General features: G+C 44.3%; 1 long non-coding RNA gene across 1 annotated transcript; it reads right to left on the bottom strand.

Annotated features, from left to right (window-relative positions):
• Window positions 1-2,170: 2,170 nt before the first annotated feature.
• Window positions 2,171-8,019, bottom strand: LOC143958016 (uncharacterized). The gene is made up of 3 exons (XR_013270080.1): window positions 7,864-8,019; window positions 4,183-4,305; window positions 2,171-3,503 (listed from the first exon to the last, which is right to left on the bottom strand). It is a non-coding gene; the product is annotated as an uncharacterized LOC143958016 (long non-coding RNA).
• Between the last annotated feature and the right edge of the window lie 4,623 nt (window positions 8,020-12,642).

Genomic DNA, 12,642 nt, shown 5'->3' with positions numbered 1-12,642 from the left:
ATTTGGTGGTGTGGTGGAGCTGATGGTGTCTCTGAAAATCAAAGGGGGAAACTGCCATAGCGTTCCCTTAGGGTGGTAAGTGGGACAAAAGTATGTCCTTGCACAACACGTGCCAAGCTGTAAAGGCCGTTGCTCGCCCAGGTTCCAAGAAAGGAGAGCGGCTCACCGGGAGGGAACCAAGAGAAGCCATCCACTGGGGCCAACAACGAGGATGGGGGGAGCCATTGTGAAATCCTTGTTCATTCTATCCCAAGCCTTCAGAATTTGGGCAGTCAACGGAGATACCCAATCTGAGAGGCCCCTGTCCACCATTGGAACCCACGGAGCATACGACAGATTCTGACCTGATATAACCTTCTCCATTTGCACCCACAATTTATAGCAGTTGAGGATATGCTGTAATGCAATTGCCTGGTAATATTGGGAAATGTTAGGTAGACCCAGACCACCATTTCACTTAGACCGCTGCACTATCGCCACGGCAAGTCATGGCTTCTTGCCTCTCCACACAGACCGAATGAAAAGGCTATGAAGCTCCTTAAAGAAGCCTGAGGGTAGGGGGATAGGCACCATCTTCGAGGAGAAACAGTACAAAGGGCAATATTGTCATTTTGATGATATTTGTGCAGCCAACCCATGTGGAAGTCTCCTTGTCCCATGACTTTAGGTCTAAACTGTTTTAAAGTGGAAGTAAACCCTCCTATTATTTTCAGCCATGGAAGCTGCCATCTTGGCCTTTGTTTAATCTTCAACTGCCATGATGTTGCACATGTGATCAGTTATGACACCAGCCATTGGATGGTGTGACAGTTTGGTTGAGAGCACAACCAATGTGACAGTTCACCTTTCCGGCATGCCGGGAACGTAACTGTTTTTTGGAACTATTAAATCATTGGGTTTACTTCCGCTTTAAGTAAAAGAATATAGTTGTAAGTGTATAGAGTATCTAGGTTATCCATGAGGTGAATGCCAAGGTATCGCATAGAGGGAGATGCCCAGGTGAAGGGAAAGGACCTCTTGGAGGCCATAGCCGAAGGAACAATAATTGGCAAGATTTCTGATTTGGCAAAATTGATCCCGAAAATTGGACACCTGACTATAGTTCCTCCATCAGGTTTGGCAGCGAGACAGTTGGGTCCACAAAGTGGAAGAGGACATCGTCCACATAAGCCGAAAGCTTATGTTCCACGGAGCCTACAGGGATCTTCTGATATTCTGATTAGATCTTATTTTCCGTAACAGTGGTTCCAGTACCAGGGCAAATAATAGGGGCAAAAGTGGACACCCCTGTCTCAGAGTAGAGAACACTGGGGATAAGCCCCCCATTCACCCTATCTTGGGCTGTGGGGAATGTGTATAGCGCTGAAATCCAGCTCATCATATGCGACCCTAGGCCCAACCTCACCAGCACAGCATTAAGGAAATCCCAATCCACACCATCAAGTGCCTTCTCAGCGACAGTGGAAAGAACCAAGTAGGGGGGCAGATGATAACGTATACGGGCCCAATGAATGAGCTGGAGAGCCCTGATGGAGTTGTCTCTTGCTTCTATACTATAAAGCCTGTCTAGTCAGGGTGGACTATCTTAGGAAGGAGATGTTTAAGGCGATTGGCGAAAATCTTAGCAAATATCTTCAAGTCCGTATTCAGAAATTGGACGCTAGCCCTGCGGGAGGGTATGATCTTTCCCATTTTTCGGGAGGACTGAGATATAAGCCAATGAGGCCCCCTTTTGGGAATCACCCATTAGTGGCGAGAGAATTAAAAAACGTACACAAAGGAGCCTGTAGTTGTGTGAAGAATTTCCAGTAGTAGGCCTTTGTGAAGCCATCAGGTCCAGGACTCTTTCCGTCAGGAAGGGATCTCACAGTAGCCAACAACTCTGGGCGGCACAGTGGTGCAGTGGTTAGCACTCTCACCTAGCAGTAAGAAGGGTCGCTGGTTCAAATCCCAACCACGACACCATCTGCCTGGAGTTTGCATGTTCTCCCTGTGCCTGCGTGGGTTTCCTGCCACAATCCAAAGACATTCAGGTAGGTTATTTGGCTGCTGTCCAAAATTGGTCCTAGTATAAGAATGGGGACCTTGGATTGTGGGCTCCTTGAGGGTAGGGACCAATGTGAGTGTGCAATGTACAGGGATAGGGATAATTGTAGACACTCACGTTGAACTGGATGGACTGGTGTCTTTATTCAACCTTAGTAACTATGTAACTCAGGAGATATAGGAAGAACCATATTGACCTGCTGCTCAGGGGACAGATTAGGGAAGCCAGAGGAGGAACGATAGGCCTCAACACGTGCCTGCTTCTGTGCAAGCTCGGTAGGACAGGCATTTGAATCTCGATTGTAAAGGGTTGCGTAATAGTCGCAAAACTAGAGTTGCCACCTCATCCCTACACACATGAATTTCCACGGGTTCTGAGACTAATTTAATACAGTGAGTTCAATTACCACCTTAATGAGCCCCAGAACCGGTGTAATTAGTATGTGTTCGGGTTTAAAGGCGACATGGCAACCCTATGTGAAACATTGACGCGATTCTCAAGGTGTGCTGCACCGGTTCCCTGGAGGGAGAGTGTAGCTTGTTGACATACGTGTTTTTTTTTTTTTTACGGAGCTAACCTACACTTTTAACACTTTTTTGGGGACCAGTGACACTAATACAGGGATCAGTACTAAATAAATATGCACTGTCACTGTACTAATGACACTGGCTGGGAAGGGGTTAATATTCTAGGGCAGGGATATGCAATTAGCGGACCTCCAGCTGTTGCAGAACTACAAGTTCCATGAGGCATAGCAAGACTCTGACAGCCACAAGATGACACCCAGAGGCAGAGGCATGATGGGACTTGTAGTTTTGCAACAGCTGGAAGTCCGATAATTGCATATCTCTGCTCTAGGGCGATCAAAAGGGTTAGATGTGTGCCTAAAATGTGCTTACTCACTGTGTGGGAGGGGCTTGTACTAGGGGAAGGCAGAGATCCGTGTGTTCCATGGATGAGAAGGCCTCATCATTCATCCCCAAGGTGTTCTATCAGGTTGAGGTCAGGACCAGTCAAGTTCCTCCACCCCAAACTCGCTCCTCCATGAATTCCACGGGTTCTGAGGCTAATTTAATACAGTGAGTTCAATTACCACCTTAATCAGCCCCAGAAACTGTGTAATTAGTATGTGTTCAGGTTTAAAGGGATGACGTGGCAACGTGGCAACCCTATATCTTTATAGACTTTGCTTTGAAAAATTGAGTTCATCATTTCAGTCCAACATTAAAACATTGATAGAAATATATAGAGAATATAAAGGTTACAAATGGCAGTTGTAGGAAGGTGAGGACAATGTTTCTGGTCCATCTGAAGGCTGAGGAGATGGTTGGTGGGACCATAGACTTCGGATTGAGGCTTCAGTTACAGAGATCTGTAGAGCAGCAGTTGGTGTTGGGGTGGAGGGCCTTCATGGTCGCACAGTTGGTCCTGGCAATGCATCCACGGGTCAGATAGACTAAGGAGGGGAAAACAAATGAATTTGAAGGTGAACGGACACTTTTCACAGCTAAAATGTACAAAGTCAGCTAGAGGAACCGGCCATTGTTATATAACGAAAACCATAGAGAGAGGTGAGCAGTCAGGAGGCGGGGCCTCCATACAACTCTGTCCAGTCTTATTATCTGAACAAATGGCAGTTAGGACGTCTCTCAGTCCTGGAAGTGGACCTGTCAGTTTCTTTACATGTTTCTGACATTTCACAACATACAGAATCACTTAGCAGGAGTTCCACCTTTTATCATCACATTGTCATCCTTGGTCTCCAGCCAGTAACTTTGCCTAGGCTGGAGGACATCCAGCATCACCTAACATCAGTCTACTGCAGGCAGGAGAAAGCATTTCCTCAGTCTCCCCTCCCCCCAGTGATCAGACTGTACATTGTAACTTTGTAGAAGGAGGAGGAAGCATTTCTTCAGTCTCCCCTCCCCCAGTGATCAGACTGTACATTGTAACTTTGTAGAAGGAGGAGGAGTCATTTCCTTAGTCTCCCCTCCCCCAGTGATCAGACTGTATATGTTGATGAGGGGGGAGGGGGAAACAGGGAATTCAAAATATGAACAGATTAAACTTTAATAATATGTTAACTAGAGTGAAAGTTTAATAAGGACGGGTGTGAAGATCTCACAGACACTTACCATTGTATCCTAGGGTCGTTATCAGGGAGAAGCAATGGTCGGCGTTTCCTGAGCAGGTCTGCACTTTGGCACTGCAACCTCCTCTCCCGGTACAGGCGCTCTGCCGGCACCGCAGAGCCTCACCTAGAAGAATATATATAGAGATTATCAGGACACAGACAGAGAGCCGCCAACCTCTTCTACTGGCATCACACTGCCTCTCATCCAATGACATCACACTGCCTCCCATCCAATGACATCACACTGCCTCCCATCCAATGACATCACACTGCCTCTCATCCAATGACATCACACTGCCTCTCATCCAATGACATCACACTGCCTCCCATCCAATGACATCACACTGCCTCTCATCCAATGACATCACACTGCCTCTCATCCAATGACATCACACTGCCTCTCATCCAATGACATCACACTGCCTCCCATCCAATGACATCACACTGCCTCTCATCCAATGGCATCACACTGCCTCTCATCCAATGACATCACACTGCCTCCCATCCAATGACATTACACTGCCTCTCATCCAATGGCATCACACTGCCTCTCATCCAATGACATCACACTGCCTCTCATCAAACGACATCACACTGCCTCTCATTCAATGACATCACACTGCCTCTCATCAAATGACATCACACTGCCTCTCATCCAACGACATCACACTGCCTCCCATCCAATGACATCACACTACCTCTCATCCACTGACATCACACTGTCTCTCATCCACTGACATCACACTGCCTCTCATCCAATGACATCACACTGCCTCTCATCCACTGACATCACACTGCCTCTCATCCACTGACATCACACTGCCTCTCATCCAATGACATCACACTGCCTCTCATCCAATGACATCACACTGCCTCCCATCCAATGACATCACACTGCCTCCCATCCAATGACATCACACTGCCTCTCATCCAATGACATCACACTGCCTCTCATCCAATGACATCACACTGCCTCCCATCCAATGACATCACACTGCCTCTCATCCAATGACATCACACTGCCTCTCATCCAATGACATCACACTGCCTCTCATCCAATGACATCACACTGCCTCCCATCCAATGACATCACACTGCCTCTCATCCAATGGCATCACACTGCCTCTCATCCAATGACATCACACTGCCTCCCATCCAATGACATTACACTGCCTCTCATCCAATGGCATCACACTGCCTCTCATCCAATGACATCACACTGCCTCTCATCAAACGACATCACACTGCCTCTCATTCAATGACATCACACTGCCTCTCATCAAATGACATCACACTGCCTCTCATCCAACGACATCACACTGCCTCCCATCCAATGACATCACACTACCTCTCATCCACTGACATCACACTGTCTCTCATCCACTGACATCACACTGCCTCTCATCCAATGACATCACACTGCCTCTCATCCACTGACATCACACTGCCTCTCATCCACTGACATCACACTGCCTCTCATCCAATGACATCACACTGCCTCTCATCCAATGACATCACACTGCCTCCCATCCAATGACATGACACTGCCTCTCATCCAATGACATCACACTGCCTCTCATCCAATGACATCACACTGCCTCCCATCCAATGACATCACACTGCCTCTCATCCAATGGCATCACACTGCCTCTCATCCAATGACATCACACTACCTCTCATCCACTGACATCACACTGCCTCTCATCCAATGACATAACACTGCCCCTCATCCAATGACATCACACTGCCTCTCATCCAATGACATCACATTGCCTCTCATCCAACGACATCACACTGCCTCCCATCCAATGACATAACACTGCCTCTCATCCACTGACATCACACTGCCTCCCATCCAATGACATCACACTGCCTCTCATCCAATGACATGACGCTGCCTCTCATCCAATGATATCACGCTGCCTCTCATCCAATGACATCACACTGCCTCCAATCCAATGACATCACACTGCCTCTCATCCAATTACATCACACTGCCTCCCATCCAATGACATGACACTGCCTCTCATCCAATGACATCACACTGCCTCTTATCCAATGACATCACACTGCCTCTCATCCAATGACATCACACTGCCTCTCATCCAACGACATCACACTGCCTCCCATCCAATGACATAACACTGCCTCTCATCCACTGACATCACACTGCCTCCCATCCAATGACATCACACTGCCTCTCATCCAATGACATGACGCTGCCTCTCATCCAATGACATCACACTGCCTCTCATCCACTGACATCACACTGCCTCTCATCCAATGACATCACACTGCCTCCCATCCAATGACATGACACTGCCTCTCATCCAATGACATCACACTGCCTCTCATCCAATGACATCACACTGCCTCCCATCCAATGACATCACACTGCCTCCCATCCAATGACATCACACTGCCTCTCATCCAATGACATGACGCTGCCTCTCATCCAATGACATCACACTGCCTCTCATCCACTGACATCACACTGCCTCTCATCCAATGACATCACACTGCCTCTCATCCAATGACATCACACTGCCTCTCATCCAATGGCATCACACTGCCTCTCATCCAATGACATCACACTGCCTCTCATCCAATGACATCACACTGCCTCTCATCCAATGACATCACACTGCCTCTCATGCAATGGCATCACACTGCCTCTCATCCACTGACATCACACTGCCTCCCATCCAATGACATGACACTGCCTCTCATCCAATGACATCACAAGCCCCGCCCAGGACTATAGAACATTTTTGGCTTCAAAGGGGAACTTTGAAAACCTTGCTTCATTTTGCAGAGCTGCGATGGTGAAATTAGAGGTCTGTTTTGTTTTTCAGGATAAAATTGCCTGATCCCAAATCTAAAATCCCAACTTCAGGAATTAGAAAAATACCCCCCCCCCCCCACACACACACACAGACTGCAAGGGTTAAATGCTCATTATGTCTATACTTCACTTATTCCAGTAAGGTCCAGGGTGGTGCGATCCCCACACAGCCTCCTCTATAAGCTGCACATGGCTGCTGTCCTCACCCCCCCCCCTCCCCCACCATGTATAATGAAGGTGATGCTGAGTAATTAGATACCTAACATGTTACGCTTTAAAATCGCGCATGCTGGTGGAGGATATATATATATATATATATATATATATATATATTATATATAAAAATCTTACTCAGTTTGGGCTGATATGTATTCTTCTACATATTTTTAGTAAAAAAATAAAATAAAAAGCAATAAGTGTATATTGATTGGTCTGCGCAAAAGTTATAGCGTCTACAAAATAGGGGATAGATTCATGGTTTGGTGAAATGACTTTCTAGATTGTTTCATCTAAACTGCAACATGGAAAGAAGTCAGAATCATTGAAACATTTTCATTTCTTCCCAGGAGGAGCTTCAAGATAAAGTAACAAATATTCAGGAGAACAAATTGGATGAGAAACAAAGTCAGTGTGCTGCTAGTATACAGTATATATATAAACTATATACTGTGTGTGTGTATATATAATAAAAATAATAATTATGGACTAAAATAAAAGTCAGTGTTCTGCCAGTATAGATGGGTGTATTATGGACAATGGCGGAATGTTTATAGAATGGACTTGTAATGGGAGAATAAGACAAGGAAAGATGTATAATAAGGAAATATTCGTACTTACCACGGATGAAGAGGAGCCCCAGGATTAGGAGAGTGATTGTTGCCTTCATCCTGATGTCTTGCAGGTTCTGCTATGAAATGAGTAGGGGCCCCGGGCCCCTGAGCTTATAGCACTGGGGGCGGAGCCATGTTATTGCTGGTAACATTATCTCATTTCCTGGATGAGTTCTGTGGCAATGTTTGATCAGGATTGCAAAATAAAATCTGTTGACTTCCCGTTCTCTATATACATTGTAGAATAGAGTTCAAGGATATATGAGGATCTTTACAGGGCACTCCCTCTCTATACATGTACTGTATATATCAGTACACAGTCCCCTGCAAACATTGTAACCAAAAAAAGTTCTGTTTTAATAAAAACATAGGTCTTTGTTACATATATGTGGATATATAGTTGCTGTGTATAATTATATATACTGGATATATATATATATATATATATATATATATATATATATATATATATATATATATATATATATATCTCCAGTATATATACATGTAGCACTGACCCCCGAAGGAGCTACTGGTTTTATTGGGCTTACCGTTACCTTCTGGTTTGTTTCTCTGTCTAGTAGGGGTTCCCGTGATAGATGGCCCAAAGAATGTGGAAACTGACACTAAATCTTCTTTTGAGTTATTTATTTAGAACAGAAACAGAGTCTTTCAATAAAGGGTAGAGGGTTAGGAATGAGTTCAGGTACTTAGATTGCAAAAATAATGGAAGTCCTTAGAGAAAATCCAGAGGATAAAGACCGTTTCACAGCTGGATCTAACAACCCCCGGATAGACCTCTCTCACTAGGTCCAGCAGCCGGTGGGGTGCTCGACAAAGTCTCTGCTACAGACTTGTGACGTACACTTGAGCGTTACTGAGGCACATAGATACCTTTTTTTTTAAATTGTAATTTTTATTGAGAGAATTTTTTACAGAGAATGAAAAGATACAGAACTGACAATATTCAAAGAAAATCTGGAGCATACCTTATTGGAGAGACTGATATAACCTCATGGTGACTACAGATATACAGTAGCAATGGAAGGATAAAAAATAAATAAAAAATAACTAAAAGAAAACAAAGCAAAATAAAATGCAGAAAGGAAATAAACAACAGAAAAGTATTACGTAAAACCTTATGAAAATAAAAGGGCTGAGAGACAACACATATCGTAAAGCAGAGGTTGGGGTCTTGAGCAGGTGCTTCAATAACGTGACTAATATCTGACATAAGAGGGCTACATACCACTATAAATTTCCTCAGGAGGTAAGGTAAGCTTCAAATGGCCGTTGGGCCAGCAGAAACAGACTTGAAGTACCGACACAATACAAAACATCAGGGAGCCAGAAGGTCAGGGAACACTAGGGGACGGGCACCAACCGGGTGGCTAGGGGTACCAAGGGCTCCCGTGGGAGCCCAAAAATCGAGGCATCCCATGGGGCCCAGATCACGCCAAACCGGTCAATCCCATCCTCCACCATAGCCGTCAAATGTTCCATCCTGCGTATGTCCCCGACGGTTTGTATCAGCTGAGTCTGGGTTGGGGGCTGAGTAGACAACCAATTAGAGGGGATAGCTCTTTTAGCAGCAAGCAGCACATAGGAAGCTAATTTATTAGCTGCCTTCCCCAACTCCGGGAAGGGAAGGCCTAGGAGAAGGTGGACAGGATCCAATGGAATGGGGGTGTCAAAAATTTGCTGGAGCATGTGAGATACCATGGACCAGAAAGGAGTAATTAAAGCGCATTGCCAAAAGATATGATAATGCGTACCCTTGGTCCTCCCACACCTCCAGCACATGGGAGAAAGAGAGGCGTCATACCGATGAATAACCTCGGGGGTCCTATACCAGAACAGTAGGACTTTATATGCTGTCTCTCTCTGTGCCACACATCTGGAAATTTTAGAGGTGGAGGACCAAATTCTGGACCATTGTGGGAGAGTGATTTGTTGATTAAGGAGCTGCGTCCATTTGCCCATGTAGGAGTGGGATAGGGCAGTGAGAGAGGACCTCTGCTGGAGTATATGGTAAATACTAGAGATAAGCTTTGCTTGGTAGGGGCCCTGGGAGCAGAGCAGCTCAAAAGGCGTCGGTGTGGAGAGGGAGAGAGAGGGGGAAAGTTGAAAAGTAGTGAGTTATCTGGAGGTATGAATACCACATAGATAAATTTAAAGAGCTAACATACGGTACCGGGTTCTCTCAGCCGGTCCACTCCTCCATGACGACACCACGGAGCTGGTGGATGTTGGACCTAAACCCTATTGATCATCTGTGGGACATCCTCAAATGGAAGGTGGAGGAGCGCAAGGTCTGTAACACCCACCAGCTCCGTGATGTCATCATGGGGGAGGGGAAGAGGACTCCAGTGACAACCTGTGAAGCTCTGGTGACCTCCATGCCCAAGAGGGTGAAGGCAGTGCTGGAAAATAATGGTGGCCTCACAAAATATTGACACTTTGGGCCCAATTTGGAGATTTTCACTTAGGGGGTGTACTGACTTTTGTTTCCAGCGGTTTGGACATTAATGGCTGTGTGTTGAGTTATTTTGAGGGGACAGGAAATTTACACTGTTATACAAGCTGTACACTCACTACTTTACATTGTAGACAAGTGTCATTTCTTCAGTGTTGTCACATGAAAAGAGAGAAGAAAAGATTTACAAAAATGTGACTGAGGGGTGTACTTACTTTTGTGAGATACTGTAGGTTTATTAAGTGAAGAAATAGCTCTGATTAATAAAGTAGTATTAGAGCACAGATTAACATACATTTCTGATAATGAGGACATTATTAAAGGGCATCTTGCTAAGATAAGAGACCTACAGAATAAGGCCAGAGATATTGCTAGAGAAGGGTTTAGGAGGTTTTGGTGACTTTTAAATATGAAACAGCAACAAGGTTACGGAAACTAAGCGCTTACATTGTGATGTTCCTACTTCTCATATTTGCTATTTACTTCCTCATCAGGCTATTCCTCTGTGTGACTACTCGCTGTACCAATAAATGGTCCACCAGCCCTGATGAAGCCATTATTGTGAGAAAACTGGGAGAGAGCTGAACTGGACGCCGTCTCTCTGCGCCAATGTAACAGGAGTTACCAGCAGTCGGCTGAATGTAATGCGTAGAAGAATGGTGTCAAATAAACAAAAGGAGGGAAATGACATGGACACTCACTCTACTGTTCATTTAAGCACAAGAGACTCCATTTTGTTCTCACTGTTGAAATGAAATGTAACCTTCACCTAATACACACAGACACATCTCCTACTAGAAGCTCTCCCTGTCTCTACTCCCCCCTCCCCTCTCAAGGTTTTACTTTCGCAATTGTTCTATTCCCTAGCTTTTAAAAATATTATATTTATATGTTCGTTTTTAATAACATCTCACACCACCCTTTTCTTATCTATTTATAAAATAACATGTAATAATACATTTTAGCACTGAACGGACATTTTACACGCAGTGATTGCGTCCTATGAATCTGTTCCTGCAGCTGCAGTATTAACTTCTGTTTTAAGAGTCCCAATCAGAAATAATTCCATAACAGTATTTTATACCCATTGGAGCCCTGATGAAGTGGAGTTCGCTTGAGGCTGAAGGAGCTTTGGTGTTTGAGCGATTGGATTTGTAATAAGCGCAAGTTACATCTGTATCCGGTGGTCCACTGTGGACAGTTAAGCCTCGTACACAGGACCGGATTGTTGGCCAACAAAACCGTGGGACTTTTGTCCGAAGGGCGTTGGCCCAAAACTTGTCTTGAATACAAACGGCAAGGAATTGTTGGCCAACAAATACGAACGTAGTGATGTGCTATGTTGTTTTTAAGCTCTTTAGCGCCACCCTTTGGGCTCCTTCTGCTAATTTCCTGTTAGTAGTTTGCTGCGTGTTGATTCGCACTTTTCATTTCGCACTTTTCAGTTCATTTCTCAATGGCCGTTTGTCAACTATCCATAAATATTGATGATTGAACATTTCCAGAATAGATACTGTCTCAAATCCCTGGTAATGCTAAAAAAAAACAGCCATGTTGGGGAATCGGAGGAGACAACGTGTTATTTATTATTGGCCTTGGAGTTATTGCTTTGACATTATTTTTTGGTTGAATAATAATGATTTGATTTGTTATATTTTCTATATTTTTGGATGCATAGAATGTACTTTTTGGTTAAGTTCTATTGGCAGATAGTGTGTCAATTTTTATTTGTTTTCTTTTTTTAATGCACAATAAAACAATTGTGTAGAATAATACTTGGCTTTGTGTTTTACTTCAAATGACAGTTGTGGAGTCGGCAGTTACATTTTATAAAATACAATATAACATTGACAAGGGACACCGACATAGCTGTATCTTTGATCTTAAAAACTCCGGGATAATGGTGTTGTGGTAACTTGCCCAAATAAAAAAAAATAAAAAAGCATAATAATATTATTCTTGATATCACTAAAAAAAAAAGCCTTTGAAAATTAGTTTGCAATAACTTTATCAGTATCACCAGCAAAGCATTATAGAAGAAGAGAATTGTGCACTGCATTTTGAGATTTAATAATTTGCCGCGCCACGAATGTTAATTCTCCATTATGAACGCTCATTTACAAGACCGACCACTTCCGAGCATGCGTGTTTGTACTTTGGACTTTCGTCCGACGGACTTGTGTACACACGCTAGGAAAATCCGACAACAGACATTTGTCCGCGCAAAATTTTAAAACCTGGCATCCAACATTTGTCTGCGGAAAATCCGATAATAATTGTCCGATGGAGCGTACACACGGTCAGATTTTG

The sequence above is a fragment of the Lithobates pipiens genome, unplaced genomic scaffold (genome assembly GCF_037356315.1).
Source record: "Lithobates pipiens isolate NorthernLeopardFrog02 unplaced genomic scaffold, aLitPip1_a1.2 Scaffold_56, whole genome shotgun sequence".
Lineage (NCBI taxonomy): Eukaryota > Metazoa > Chordata > Amphibia > Anura > Ranidae > Lithobates > Lithobates pipiens.
The sequence above is the reverse complement of the archived record's forward strand: the minus strand, read 5'-3'. Positions and strand labels throughout refer to the sequence as shown.